Consider the following 13046-nt stretch of genomic DNA (forward strand, 5'->3'; position numbering starts at 1 on the left):
TTTCCTTGTGTATGTAGATTAGTGCTTAATAGTAGCATTCAGGGTTTCTTAGAAGGCATTCTAATGTACTTCTTGCAACCTTGAACTCTGAAGAATTTAATGAACTTGTTAAAACTTTGTTTTACATTGAACTTTATTATGAATGACCAGTTTTGTTATATCAGCTATTTTCCCATACATCAGGTAGATAACACTGTTTTGAAAAAAAGTTTGTTGCTTTTGATGTGTTCCCTCAGGCATTGTTTCCCAGAAAACTTGGATGTTTAGACTTTACATGTTTTACGCAGTCTAGTATTTGTCCCACATTCATACAGTTAAGTGCAGTATAAGGACTTTTAAAAAATAAACTTTTTTTTTGTTTTTAAAAAAACTCCAATTTCATTTTTTTTTTAAACTTCTGGAAGTCAAATGATCACCATTCACTTCACTTTGTTAATTAAAAAAGTACATTCCTTGCTCAATTGTTTGTCTTTATGACAGTAATAGTAATAGCTATTGAAAATGAAGTGTTTGACTAAGAGTAGTGTGAAGAATGGAACTGTCACTCCCTAGCCGTTAAACAATTTGTATTTTAAACTACATCTTAAAGAGATCAACATTTTTGTGGGTGTGTCAGGAAAATACTACAAATTGTTTGGCTTTAATGAAAGGTACTACAATTTAAAAACTGGGGATTTTGAAAACACCTCTTCACAGAGTTGTTTGTGCAGATAGTCCCTTCTTGTGAAAATTAAAGTGATCAGAAATTTAGCCAGAGTATGAACAAAACAAAATTTTATTACTTCCTGTGGACTTACTTGCTTGCGGTCTCTATGAATTTTGCCTTCAGCTGATTACTAAAGAAATTTTTATAATCTGTTCCTATCTTAACTCTTTGAGTAACTATTCATTCTCCCTCATGGCATTTACTTGAGCTAGTAAATGGACATGACAAATACCTGAATCCTGGCTTTTCATGTTTGAATTGTTTTATCAACGGTACAGCATTTCTACTGAGGATAAAACCTCCAAAAGTCTAGCTGTGGGAGAATTTGAGCCTGGGGGAGGATGGTATGTGGTCTGTAACAGCTGGCGGGGTTGGGGGAAAGAAGGGGGGTTCTCTGGCTCAAGCTTTACTTGGCGCTGTTGTTTACAATGGGGTTTTCATTAAACTAGATGCTTAATGAGCTTATTGCATGCTGAGTCTATCCTCAAGGGCTCTTTTCTTTTATTGCTAGTAATTAAAGGCTAATTTATGTATTATTTATTTTTGAGGAAACTTTTTTATAGGGTCACAAGAATGATGAAAGAAAGGAAAAAGATAATGAACTACCAAACTGACTTGGGTAAATTGTAGAATGATTGCATTTGAACTACATTTTGCAAGCATTTAAACTTGCTCATAGGATTAGTTACCATCTGAATGTAGAGGTCTACACTCTTTTTTTTTTTTTTTTCTTTCTTTTTCTTTTTTTATAAGAAGGAATATGTGAGCTCACAGTAGTGTAAATTAATGTAAATCCATGTAAATCTCTTGTGCAGTTTGCAAGTAATGCTAAAATTTATCCTTCATTAAGATGTCCTGAGAAGGAGAACTTTCAATCTGGTTCTCATTGTGAATTGGCATTATTCATTGTTACATTTCAGAAACATCCTGATTTACATTTATAACAACACTCTTAAGTAAATACTATGATATATAACTTTAAACTCTTGTTTGTCCCTAATGCATCAGGTATTTTTTCAAATATCTGAATAGTAGTGTTACAACTATATGTCATATTGGGGAAACTAAGAATTTTTTTTTAAAATACCTCTGAACATGAGGAGAGTAGCCAAGCTTAAAATCCAGCTGTCATAATTATTTGTAGCATGTTGGTTTGGTTAACCTGCTTAGTAGCTAGGATGACTTGAAAGCAGAATGGTTGTGAGAAATTCATTTAGCAAAGAATCTCTAAATACAGTAAGTAACTGAAAAATTGTTAGTGAACTTAAAGAGCATCAAAACAATTTAAATGTGTTTTAGAAATATTTAGATAAAAATATAAATATGTTGTTAAATTGGTAAAATACAGTACCCCATGGCAGGAATTTCATAAGTCAGACCTCAGCCTGGAGCAGACTTTTACAGCTATATCATAAATGTCTGAAAATAAGGTGTTTATGATGGAAGGCAATACCATAACATTAGTAATGCTTTTGCTTTCTTTTAAGTTAATATAAATTTAATTACACCTCTACCCCGATATAATGTGACCCGATATAACAAGAATTCGGATATATAACAAGAATTCGGATATAATGCGGTAAAGCAGTGCTGGGGGTGGGCGGGGCTGCACACTTTGGTGGATCAAAGCAAGTTCAATATAACTGGATCAAAGCAAGTTCAATATAACGCGGTTTCACCTATAATGCGGTAAGATTTTTGGGGGGGGGGCTCCCGAGGACAGCACAACGTTATATTGAGGTAGAGGTGTACCTTCATCAGGACCATGATTGTGCTTTTTCACAGAGAAACAAAATGGTAATTGACTTATGACCCCCCCCCCCTTTATTTCCTTTATGTAAATAAAAAAAAAGTGTGGGATTACAACATTCAACTGCTTGACTACCAATTTGTTAAACACTACTAGGAGCATCGAAGGTGGTTTGAAGGTGGAGTCAAGGTGGAGTCAACCGTGAATTTGTATTTAAATCTCTGAAATAAATCACTGGAAAGGTCATGGATTACAAGTATTCATTGTGAAATCCAGTGTGTAAATCTCCTTTAAATGCTAATTACTGCTACCTACAAATGTGCTCAAAAAATAGGTGAGTGGATAGAATGGTGACGGATGTAGTATAGACTTTAAAAGGAGGTATCTGTAATTTGAGGGTGTAGATGTAAATAATAGTCATTGGAAGGTCAGCAAGGAGAGAAAAGACTTGCAAAATACCTTGTCAAGAATCAGCAGTGCTCCAGACTGCACTACATTATGCTCTTCAGTTTAAAATTTAATATAGCTCTTGAAAAAGTCATGTCTAAAATCTTTCCTTTAAGTTATTTTATTAGTAAGGCTGACTGATCATCTGATTTATTATTAAAAGCTATACCCTCAAATCTGAGGTCCAAAAAAATCCCACACCTGGGGTTATAAAACAATACCTAATTCTAATTTTCCATAATTAAACTTGAAATCCACAGCTTGTCTTTTGCTTGCTAGAAAAAGTCAAATTGACTAATATCTCCAAATAGCTATCCTATCAAACAAATCTTTGCAAAGTAAACATCTTTTTAAAGTATATTTTTGACATGATAGACCATCAAGAGTTATTGCTTTTACAAGACTTATAAACTTTGGACTCCTTTCATAATTTTCTTTTCATGCTTCTATTAATAATAAAAGCTAAACAAGTCCAACAAATACATGTAAATAATAAAAGGTGTGAATTAAACTATCAGAAGCAAGGAAATCTGTCCATGCAAATTCATTCTTAAAATTGACCTGTTGTGTCTGGCTGTTGTGAGAGTGTCAGAACAGTGGGTGGTTTTTACATGTCACATGTGTTGTAACTCTAGACACAATGGAGGCAAAATACTGTTAATATCCTTTATGCCTTGGGTTTAAGCCAGAGACTTTCATTTATACTCATGTAACCCCAGTAATCACAATATATGACCAAGAGCAGAATTTGGCCATTAATATTTAAACATTTAATAAACTAAGACCAAAAAACCTTGTTTGGAGTCTTTCAATGACTAGTGGAGTTTGGAAGAGGGGTGTTGGGTGTGTATGACATATATCTGATGGATTTAGAATGTAGGGAATTTATGGAAAAAATCCAGGGCTGTGCTACAAATCCTAGGGGGAGAAAACTCAACCAGCTCCAGATGTTGACATGGTTGACTGCGAGAACATGAAATGCTGCAGATTTAACTGTTGCAGCCTGAGATGTTTTTCTCTCTCTTCCAAATACTATAAATGGAATACATTCTCACCCCTAAAGGGAAGGGAGATGGTAGGACGAATTAAGAAAAGCTGCCAACAGTATCTGCTAACTTAATAGAAGATAAATGCAGAAAAGGTTATTAATTCTCTATGTTGTTCATTGGATTTTAATGAGATAGGAAATGACTGAAATATGTATGAAAATCTTAATATTGTATCAATACTTTTTCAGTTATATGTTGCTGCTAATAAATTCTTATCCTCCGGACACCTAGCTACCATAAAAGTTTGTAAAATCAAGCATCCTTGCTCCTTAAAGCCCACATAAAACACTACAGTGCCCTTGCAGTTTTATTAGAGGTCAGACTATACTATTCAATTAAAAACACTTAACTGGTTGATTTAGGCAGTAAAGAGCAAAGAGCGGAACCATTCTGGGTAAGTACTGAGCTGATGCATTGTGTGAGATGACCCATGTTCTTATGACCCATGTCTTGTCACTCCAGCAGCACATTGTTACATGTGTGGTATACGGGGTGTTTGTGGTAAAGACAGTTTTAGCCCTCATCCTAAATATTTGACTTAACTTCCATCCTTTAATAATAATAATAATAATAATAAAGGTATTTGTACACTTTTTGTACTCATCATTTTCTTCTAACTTTCATTTAATGAAGTATTGAAATGAGGGGTAGGTATTTAATCCAAATGACCTTGAAAACTCTAATTATTATAAAATTGCTAAAGTAATTTTAAAAAGCTTACTACATAGCCCACAAACTACATTTAGAAATTTTATTCATTAATTCTTACTACATATCTGTAGCTTTCATAGTAAATATACAGCTCTATTTTTATCTTCAAAGCATTTTACAGACATTATTGTCTTAGTATGCTATGAACAATAGTACTAAAAAATAAGTAAAAACACTTTATAAGTGATTACCATGCATGTAAAGCAATGCCTTTATGAACAGCAGTCCTGCATCTGTCAGACTCAGCACTCGATCTTTAAAACAGAAAACGCAACTGATTAGTTCCCATTCTGGTCCGGTTTCTTGTTAAACTGAAATTAAACTGTGTATTTGGGTTTTAAGAATACCAAAAAAGAACCCAAACTGATAAACTTGTATATATTTTCTGCACCTCTAGTTTTGAAAAACTAAAGAACCAATTTAACCCTTTGAGACAATAGTTAATTCTTAGGGTTCAACACTTTGCAAGGGTTAAGGAGAGCCATTAGGAGGCCTTGTGCCTTGAGGGACAATTTCTAGCTTCTAGGAGGCTGGTCTAGGTCAAGATTCTTGCCTAGAATGAGTCATCACTATACTTATTATCCTTGTTCCTGCTGGCCCCTCCTGCCTCTGGCACCTCCAGTACCAATCTGCATTCCCAAAATGCCCTCGGTCCTTTACTGATTCCTCCTTCGATCTGCAAATCATCAAGGAGAGGCAGGGTTTCAGTCTGAGAAAGAACAAGCATGTTGCCTCAAGCATTGCAGATTAGAGAGGTTGATGGAGAGAGCATGAGGCTTTCTGACCTCTTTGGGTACACCTACACAGGAATAAAAGACCCATGGCATGGTCATGGCTGGCCCAGGTCAGCTGAGTTAGGCATAGAGGGATCAGGCTGCTAGGCTAAAAACTGCTGTATAGATGTTTGGGCTCAGGGTAGCTCAAGCACCAGCCTCAGAGAGTCCCAGAGCTCAGATGCCAGCAGTATACATCTACCGATCAATACATCTAACCCCCCCCCCCCCCCCCCCCCCAGCTCCACAACCTTTGCTCCTTGAACTTAGTCAATTGACTAAGGGCCAGCTAGGTTTGCCAGAGGTCCGGTTTTCCATGCCTGGTTGAAAAGGGACCCAGGTGGCTCCAGGCAGCATTGCTGGCTGGGCTGTTAAAAGTCCAGTCGGTGGCGCAGCGCGGAAGAGCAGGAGGGGCTCCTGCTGAAAGGAGGAGAAAGACCCGACTCTCTCTGACCCCCCCCCCCCCCCCAATTTTGCTGCTTGCTACCTGAAATTGAGGGTTTTAATCATAGAAACACTGTTAGATCTTAAACTATAGCAATATTAAATTACTTCTGTTGTCACAGGTTGCTTTCCTCTCATTTTACTAATCATTTTTCAAATATCTGATACATGCCTCGTATTTGAAGGGCCCAACCCTTTTCCCTTTGGGAAATTCCACTCATACTTTGTGACAAGCTTCCCATTAAACTATAGTTTTGTGGAAATGACTTAACTGAAGTATGCTTTCTAGGGCGAAGAATGAATGAAAGAACGATTTTCATAGATTGTTTGGGTTTCTTTCTTGTTTCCTCTCAGCATGTGAATCGTATGGCTTTAATTTTTAAGATTTAAAAACCCAGAAAAAAATAAATAAATCACTTATTCACGATACTCATTTTTCACTGGGGGTTAGAGAGAGAGAGAGAGAGAGAGTTACCTGTGTCTGGTAAAGTTAATTGCACTGAGACCATTGCTAAGCCCTTCCTACCTAGGATTCTCAGATAAATATTTTTGCTTGTGGAATGCACTGAAGTCTACAAAAGACATACATTCCCAAAGGGAGAATAATCCCAGATTCTTTTAGAAGTGTTTTATCCCAATCCCTGCCCTTGCAAATTACTCAGTTTGAACTTTTAACGACTTAAAATTCCATGGGGGCGAGGATGTTACTGGATGTTAGACTGTACAACTGAGGTTGTACAGTCCTGTGTGTATAATTAAAAGGAAGATTTTTACTTGTCAGATAAATACAATTGCCATTAGAGATTCCAGTTGTTGAATAAGCAGTTGTCTGTCATTGAGCTATTAAATGTGGATATGAATACTACCTTTTTCTTCCTAGTTCGTTACTTGGGAATCTTGTAGATGTATTTTTAGGTTTGTTTGTATTCCAATCATATCCACAATGCACTGTTCATGCACAAAGATGCAGTCTCTTCCAGAGGGACATAGAAGCTTAAGTCACTTTTGAAAGTGTGACTTAAGCAGTTTTGAAAATTTTACCCTTTGTGCCCTGTTGCAGAATTACTGCATTTATCCAAATGTCTGGTGAAGAATAATACTTGTCCCGAAGTTGTGGCCATTTGACTTTGATCTATTTTTCTTTGTGTATTCTTAGCATTCCAGTCAGATCTACAGAGCAAAGGAATGCACATTCTCATCCTTTTAGTTTCACCTCTTACACAATATCAGGGGTCTGGTAGAATAATTGACGTCAAGTCTCATTGATTTAAATGGGGCCAGGATTTCACCCTTAATGTCCTCTTGTATACAATGTTATCTGTCATTTCAGATTCATTGCTCAAGGATCTTCCCCTGCATCTCAAAGAAACAAACAAAGCCTAAGATATTAACTTAGGGCTAATGTAATTTGACAAACCATTAATGATACTTAAATCTTGATATTACCTATTTTTGTATACCATGAACTTCAAGAGAGGCAGACACATGTGCCCGATAAACTATAGAGTAGCTGTAAAAATGTTGCTGTACTGCCATCTGCTGTTCTTTTCAGTAATGTGGTAATTGTCTGGTGTTTCAATGCTGCAGTCTGAGTCCTGTCATGAAGCATGCTGGCAAAGTTTTCAATGTGGAAATATGTATTTTGATACTTAGCTACTTTAAACTGGCATTTTTGTATGCATGCGTAATTACTTTGCTTCTGCTTTGGCAGGGAAGAGCTCAAATGTTAAGGTAGGTAAGTGGCAGCTGAAAAATTACCAGCAGCCATATTCATTTTGAAGATACTTTTTCTCCCCCCCAAAAAAGCTCTTGATTTCCTGCAGAGTTGTCTTCCACTCACAGATGGAAGAGCGGATACTTCCAATTATTTGGCATCTTTTCCATAACTGCAGAGAATTCCAGCCATTGTCCTTTAAATGTCATGAATAATCAAACTGTGGATAAATATAATCTCAGGTTTGATGGATATTAACTGTCACGCTGTCTGGAGTTGGCTGACAACTGAGTGTCTACCTCAGGGCTGATTGTCAGAAAACAGGGCGGACACCCTAAGCTGGTGGAATGTTCCATAATTAGACTTCACCAAGCCAGTAACAAATGTGAACTCTGGGATCATTCTGGGTTGCTTACAGTCCCGAGAGACCAACTTACCCCGGATCAATTGGCACTCTAGCTTCTGCTTCTTACAGAAAACAAGATGACAATGCCACCACACGTCACACGTGGGCTTTTCCATGAGCTTTTCGGTGATGGAGAGTGAGGAATGCATTTTGAGTCTTTGACCTCCAATCATCACATGCACAGTGACCACTTGCTTTGAAATTAGCTCTTTTCTCTCAAAATTCTTCATTTGCATTCCACAAGGCTTTTCTCATTTGATGGGTTATTTAGTTACAGGGGTATCCACAATGTAAATGTTTACTACATTATAACAGGATACAGATAAGTGAAAACAATGCAAGTAGCACCCCACTACTTTTAATGAAGTTTAAATACCAAATACACTCTGATACATTTAACAATCATTTTGATCTACAGTAGAACCTCAGAGTTATGAACACCTCGGGAATGGAGGTTGTTCATAACTCTGAAATGTTCGTAACTCTGAACAAAACGCTATGGTTGTTCTTTCCAAAGTTTACAACTGAGCATTGACTTAATACAACTTTAACACTTTACTGTAACGAAGAAAAATGCTGCTTTCCCTTTATTTTTTTAGTAGTTTATGTTTAACACAGTACTGTACTACATTTGTATGTATGTATTTATTTTGTCCCTGCTGCTGCCTGATTGTGCACTTCCGGTTCCAAATGAGGTGTGTGGTTGACTGGTCAGTTCGTAACTCTGGTGTTCGTAATTCTTGAGTTTCTACTGTATACTAATACACAAGTGAATTGGCCTGGAGCTCCGGTATCAGCTGGCACCTGGTCTGCAGCTTCACACTGACCATCCCTTCAAGACCTTGTGCATCACATACTCAGAGCTTGTCTACACTTACAGCGCTGCAGTGGCACAGCTACCCACACCCCTGGGGTTCTCCCATCAGTGTAGGTACTCCATCTCCCAGGGATGCAGTAGCTATGTCGATGGGCGTCGACATAGCACTGTCTACACCAGGGGTTAGGTGGGTATAAATAGCTACATCACTCAGGACTGTGGATTTTAGTTATACCACCATAAGTTTGTAGACCAGGACTCAGTGATGTATCAATTTCAGAAAGGGAAAAAAAAAAACCATGAAGGAGAAATATCCAAGTCAGATTCAGACTATAAATATTGGACAAAGTCTCAGAATAATGAGGAAGGAGTAATTGCGTACACGGATTTGGGAGGTCAAATTCTTTTGGCCAGCAGTGTCCATTGGTCACACCTGTGCCCCAGGTATCCTCATGCACCCCCTTACACACATGCATAAATGGCAGAGTGGACCCAACTATCTCTGTTACTTACCACGTCCACTTATTTTGCACACTGCAATTTTTTCCCCTTAGCCTTGTATATAATATTTAGTGTAGCTTTCTTTTTTTATCTGTTTTTATATGTAATATAAAATTTCTGTTGTTCTAGACCCTCACACCCCTCTCTTACAGGGTTTTGCTGGGATTTAATACCTATCCTTCATGTGATGCTTTGATGCCCGTTAATGATGGGCATATCTGGTGCTTGCTTTGTCTTGGAGATATCCTGGGGCAGTGTTTCATCTGTCTTTCTTTCTCCAAATAGAGAGTGAGGGAAACATATCTGAAAATTCGTCCTAGATTAATCAATGCAGGCCTCCTCAGTCTCTGAGAGCTACAGTCAGTCCTCAGATACTGAGTCAGTCTTCGGTAGTGTCCCAGTTTGCCGTGATACCACTCAGTTCCCGGGGCACATCCACCTATAGGCAATGTCTGTCACAACATTAGTATTGATGTCTAAAAGGAGCACCTGAAGATGAGCCCAGGCGCAGGTCATTGTCCCTAGCATCTGGAAAAGTGATGTCACTAGCCACATGACTTTATTTATTCCAAGGCTTATAAACCTCTTAAAACCTTTCCAGTGGCAGGGGATTCTCAGAAATAACTTGTTTGCCACTGACCCAAACAATAAGTGTGAGATGTTTTGTTCCAGAGTGAGTTTAGGCCTAGATCATCCCTGGATACTGGGAGGTATGTATGCCTTTCCAGTGATTCCTGTGATACCAATGGTATTGAGGAAACTGAGGCAAGATGTAGGACTGATGATTATGATAGTCCCAGCATGGGCCAGTCAGTTCTGGTACTCTGATGTGATGAATACTCTGGTATTCACCCAGTTCTGGTATTCTGATGTGATGAATCTTTCAACACAGCCACCCCCATCTCCCTACTGGCTCTGCAGAACAATGATCAGATCCTGCACCCAGCTGCAGCTTTATTTCACTGAAAGAAAAGCTGTTCAGCTAAGGTTCAGAACATTCCGCTCTAGCGCAGGAAACCTTCAACCAGACTTAGTTATAAAGCTAAAGAAGAGGTTTCTTATTTGGACATCTCAGTACCAGATTTCTCCCTTAACATCACCTATTTTAGGAGTATTGAACTGTTTTCTAGGACTGAAATAATCTGGAATTCTCAACAGTTCCTTAAGGATCCACGAGCAGCAATATCTGCACATCGCCCCTCAATCCACCCTGTTTTCTCACCCGACAGTTGCAAGATTCCTGAATTACCCCATTTATGGCTTTTGTCCCCATTGAGGAGCTCCCTTCCTCTTGGGACACCACTATTGGTTGCTGGGTCTTCCGTTTGAGTCCGTAGAGGCCTGTTCCCTGTACCACTTATCAATGAAGACTGCCTTTCTGATAGCCATTACATCAGCTGAAAGGGTAGAGGAGATTCAGGTCCTCAGGACAGGTCTTCTTTATACAGTTTCATAAGGACAGGGTAACTCTTGGACCTCATCCCAAGTTTTAGCTCAAGGTTGTTTCAGAGTCCCAATGAATCAGTCCATAGTGAAGACAATGCCATAGAACAGTGGTTCCCAAACTGGGGTTCGTGAAGTGTTATAGGGGATTCTTGGGGGAAAAAAATCCCTAATGGCGGACAGAGCTGTCCATAGCCCGGGCAGCACGGGGCCAGCAGCCTGGAGCCTCTGGACTTCCAAGAGCTAAGAGGATCAAAGCAAGCATATCTGTCACACTGAGGAGATTTCAACTTCAAAACTCCTTATAAGAAATGGAAAGGGAGCTGGATATTTTTTGCTGTTTTTAAAATAAATAAGCAGCTAGTATTGTTTTTAAAATTATTATAAAGAACTAATTTGAGCATTGTTGTAACGTGCGCTGTTTGCCTGGACTGGTCAAGACCTGAATGCTTGTGTAGGAGGAACTCTTTGAGTTGGCTTCTTAAATGCCTTCATGCTGTTTCACATCTACTCCTTGATGAAACATAGGAGCCTTGTCTTATAACCGGCTTATTCAAATTGATACAAGCTATGAAAGTGAGTTCTTGGAAGAGTGTTGCTGTTTTCATAATGTAATAAAAATACTGTAATGATAAATAATAATTAATAGTGTGTAATAAGCATGTGATAAAACACATTTTATATTTCCAAGATCACGGTTTTTATAATTTATACTCAGGTAAAGGAGAAAATCCCTGGAAACATTCATTTTTAGGACGGGATTCGTGAGACTTGACATTTTTAGTGAAAGGGGTTCACAGGTTGTTAAACTTTGGGAACCACTGCCATAGAGATTTGGTCCACAACTTCTACTGGAGGGGATTGTTTTCAGTGAGGAGTTTAGTCCAGGGTGCTTGGGATGCTGAATGTATTACCTGTCTGGTAAACATCTGTCGTGTCTGGTAAATCACCTGTATTTTAGATGACTTGGTTTAATTTGTTTCTAGGCAAGAAGTGCAAATGATCAACCAGTCTGTGTAGGTGGTGCTCAGCTCTTTTGTGCTCTCAAGAGACAACAGCAAAGGAGACTAGCCCCATCCTCAAAACAACATCTCTAGATGCACCCAAACCAGGACCAGCACCACCTACTTGTCATCCTTAAAGGTGGGGGGAGGGAAATAGAGGAATGGAAATGGGAGTCTGCCTTTACTGGGAGGGAGAGCTGGTTTAGGTGGTTTTGGCCTAACAGAGGGTTAGGCTCAGCTCTAGGGAGGCATATCTGTTGTGGCCTCTGCTTGTAGCATAGGTTCTTGGCCTATGGTCCTGTCTCAAATTTATGGGTGGGGGGAGCAAGGGGAAGGAGAGAGATGCAGATAGGTCGTGCAGTGGTCTCAAGAAAGCAGATTGTCTAAACTCTTTAAGTATTTGTGTGTGGGGGGTGTTTTTTGTCTAGTTTTTTAAGAAAACTAGAACTTGCATTGATTTAACATAAGAAATAAGAACGGCCATACTGAGTCAGACCAATGGTCTATCTGGCTCAGTATTCTGTCTTCTGACAATGGCCAGTGACAGATGCTTCAGGGGGAGTGAACAGAACAGGGCAATTTATTGAGTGATCCCCATTCCCTGTCATCTAGTCCCAGCTTCTAGCAGTCAGAGGTTTAGGGACACCCAGAGCATGGGGTTGCATCCCTGACCATTTTGGCTAATAGCCATCGATGGACCTATCTTCCATGAACTTACCTGATTCTTATTTAAACCCTGTTATACTTTTGGCCTTTACAGCATCCTCTGGCAATGAGTTCCACAGGTTGACCGTGGGTTGTGTGAAGTCCTTTTTTTTTTTTTTTTTTTTTAATCGTTTTAAACCTGATGCCTATAATTTCATTGGGTGATACCAGTGCTTAATTTTGTGCCGGGAATTGCCAGGGCTGAGCCTTGGCATCTCTAGGCTTCGCAGTTCATAGCCCCGGCACCTAATTGCTTGAGCCCAGCACCTGTTTCATTACAAATTAAGCACTGGGTGACCCTTTCATTTTACTGAATATTGCAAAACTTGCATATAAGTATAGAATTCTCTCTCTTCCTTTGTCAATGCATGGGAGTTCATGCAGGTATGTAATTCCTGTAAATGCTAATGAGAACACAAGTGTAATCCCTTCCTCCACTGATGGCATAATAAACCTTTAAGAAAATTACTTCCATTGGTCATAGAAAGCATCTCAGAATAAAATTTCTTGGCTTTCAAATCTAGCCCAAGTTGGTGGTGACCAAAAGCTGCTGCCATTTGATGGCTGTTTGATAGC

At 38.8% G+C, this 13046-nt stretch overlaps 1 protein-coding gene across 4 annotated transcripts in view; it reads left to right on the plus strand.

Moving 5' to 3' along the window:
- AKAP12 (A-kinase anchoring protein 12) overlaps positions 1-13046 on the plus strand; it is a 112616-nt gene that overhangs the window by 75308 nt on the left and 24262 nt on the right. The window lies entirely within an intron of this gene.

This window comes from Chrysemys picta, chromosome 3 (assembly GCF_011386835.1).
Source record: "Chrysemys picta bellii isolate R12L10 chromosome 3, ASM1138683v2, whole genome shotgun sequence".
NCBI lineage: Eukaryota > Metazoa > Chordata > Testudines > Emydidae > Chrysemys > Chrysemys picta.